The sequence below is a fragment of the Tupaia chinensis genome, unplaced genomic scaffold (assembly GCF_000334495.1).
Source record: "Tupaia chinensis unplaced genomic scaffold, TupChi_1.0 Scaffold000168_1, whole genome shotgun sequence".
NCBI lineage: Eukaryota > Metazoa > Chordata > Mammalia > Scandentia > Tupaiidae > Tupaia > Tupaia belangeri.
In genome coordinates this window covers 20668-23374 of record NW_006159643.1, presented here as the reverse complement: position 1 = coordinate 23374, position 2707 = coordinate 20668, and the positions used below count along the sequence as shown (strand labels likewise).

At 44.5% G+C, this 2707-nt stretch overlaps 1 pseudogene; it reads right to left on the bottom strand.

Moving 5' to 3' along the window:
- Nucleotides 1-402: 402 nt before the first annotated feature.
- On the bottom strand, nucleotides 403-1278 carry LOC102483044 (eukaryotic translation initiation factor 4E type 2 pseudogene; annotated as a pseudogene).
- Nucleotides 1279-2707: the final 1429 nt, after the last annotated feature.

The following is a 2707-nucleotide window of genomic DNA, read 5'->3' as shown; positions in this document are numbered from 1 at the left end:
TCTTAGTGATCCTATCTGATTTCCTGCTTTAAGTCTACTTATACACCTACGCACCCCACAACCGTATCTTTAGCCCTGACATTGACCTTGAATTCAAGAAATTTGAGTGACTACTTGATGTCACCACTTGATGGTCTAATCGTTTTCTCAAACATAACATTATCCAACATGATTTTTTTTATTCCTACCTCTGCAAAAGAAGGTCCCACTCTCCAGTCCTCTTCATCTCAGAGGAAGACAGCTCTCTCCCTTCCATTTCTGGTCAAAACTCCTCAGAGAGCATTGGTTTCTCTTTCTCTTATTCTGAAACAAATGACGTGGACTTTCCTTCGCTGTTGTTTCAGTTTAGCGCCATTTATTAAGTGACCTCAGCTGTTGTAGCTGCTGCATGCCCGCCTGTTCCTAACACATAAATGCTCTTCCACTTCCTCTCGTCCAGGACGGAAGCATCTTCCAGGTAGCACGCCAGCTGGACAAGAGACGGATGATGCCAGCTCCATCCAGAGAGGGATGTGGCTTCCAGAGGTTTTGAAGAAGGAGCCTGTGGGGGCCCAGCCTGCCTGGCATGTTGATGCTGTCAGCGTGAGTTCTGTATTCCATAATGGTGTTGGGAGGTAGGTTAAGCCCTTGCCGAAGCCTATTCTGGATTCGGGCTGTGTAGCTTGGTTGCGGGCAGTCTGATTCCAAATTAAAAGTATGTCCTCCTGAAAGCGGACAGAGATCACAGCCCTACAGATCCTCTCCTCCACCATGAACTGTTCCCCCGAGACAGCCAGGATGGTTCTCCCAGCAAATGGGAGGCCAAGCCCTTCCACAGGCAGATAATCCTCTTGCCACCATTTTTATTGCATCTTCCTCTCACACGGGTTTAAATCCTTCTTTGAAGAGATGAAAGTCACTGTGGTCTGTCAGGTCCCCAGGACATGACATGTGGCTATAAAACCTCCGGAACTGCTCCGCTGTGAAGGGTTGACCTGCTTTGTTCATAGCTCTGTGAACTTGCGGGGTGGCTGGGGGTCCTCCTAGAGTCCCAGAGCGTAATTGTACATGCAGGGGATGCTCTGTTGGTCCAGGGGTGACAGCTTTCCTCTTGCTACTGCTCTGATTCTTGCCCCAGTCCAATTTTTCCTTCTCACCACCTTTCTGTGTGCTGTTTTATTCATTCTGATCATGGGCCCCATTGTCATCATCTTTCAAGGCGTTGAACTTGTTCATCCTTTCACAGTCGCTGCGGCCCCTTCCTCCTGATGGTCCTTGGGCACTCACACTTATGCCCATTGTGTTTCAGGCCAGCTGAGTAGGAACCCCATGTGGAAACCAGCTTCTGGTGAGCAGTGCATTACCAGGCTCTCTTTGAAGCTCACAACTTTTCCAATAACAATGGAAACTCTTCTACAAAGAAGATGTATTTTTAAAAATGAATTTCTTCCATGAGAGGGAGACAGAGATAGATACAGAAACAGAGGAGGGTAGGGATGGAGGCACCTTGAACAGGGTATTGCGTACAACCCTGCAATATATATCCCTCAGCCAGCCGGGATCATGGGCATTCATGCAGAGAGACCTTGGCGATGAAACCAAGACCTTCCTCCGCATTGCAGCATCGGGTGCATTCCTGTTGTGCCACGGTAGCTGGCCACATTACACATATTTATTAAGTTTAACGCTAGCTACATTATATCTGACCTCTAAAATGATTTTGCCTTTATTGATCTTGCTGAGCTTTTCATCCTAATCATTTATCTGTAGATTCTTTCACAGCATCTGCAACTAATGACCACTAGAATTGGTCCTAGTGGTCATTATTGGTCCATTTTCTAGGTCGGTTCTCTGACTCCTGTAGATAAAGATAAAATAGATCACTGATTTGCTAGTTGTATGTTTTTAAATGTGTTTCTTCACCTGTAAAATGAAGAGCCTTGAAAGGAATGTTTTGATGCTTACATGGAATAATACATGGGAACACGGCCAACGCATATTCACACCTTTAATTCCTTTCTTCCAGACAGCCAGCGCTGTGTGTGGGTGTGTGCGCACATGCTCAGATGATTACAGTCATATTGAGTATTGATTTCGTGGAAATGTTATTTCCTGGTTTGTGAAGGACAGAAGGAATATTCCATGACATTGTAACCCCTCCCTGAGTCTCACATGCACAAAGTAGACATTGAAATGCTTAAAAAGATAAGCTTTCACCTAGGCTACAAACAAAAGAAACCCCATGGCATTATACAGCTGAGTAAAATTAATCCCATTCTCTCACAGCTACCACAGGGATTGCTATTCAGAATATTAGGAACCTGTAGAGTTCTTCAAAGAAATGTTAAATGAACTCTGTAATTAAAGTAATGCTCTATCATGCTTATTACCTTCATTGCATAAAAGTACGAAATATTTTTCTTTTAAGTGACGCAATATGTGCATGGAGTGAATCTAGAAATATTTTTAGTTTAAGAACAGAAATGAGGGACCAGCTATGTTGCTGGACTCCCATGTAGTAGACTATGGTTCAAGTCCCAGACCCAGAGGCTTAAAACTCACACCAGGTGCATGCGTGCCCAAAATCCTGAGAGGAAAATGGAGGAGAAGGGATTGCAGCGTGGGCCATTCCCCTGGGGGGTACTTTTTGTCTGTCTCTCTAGTGAGTGCACGTGGCCTATTGCAAAAATCTCTCTTAAAAAAAAAAAAAGAACAGAAATGAAAAATA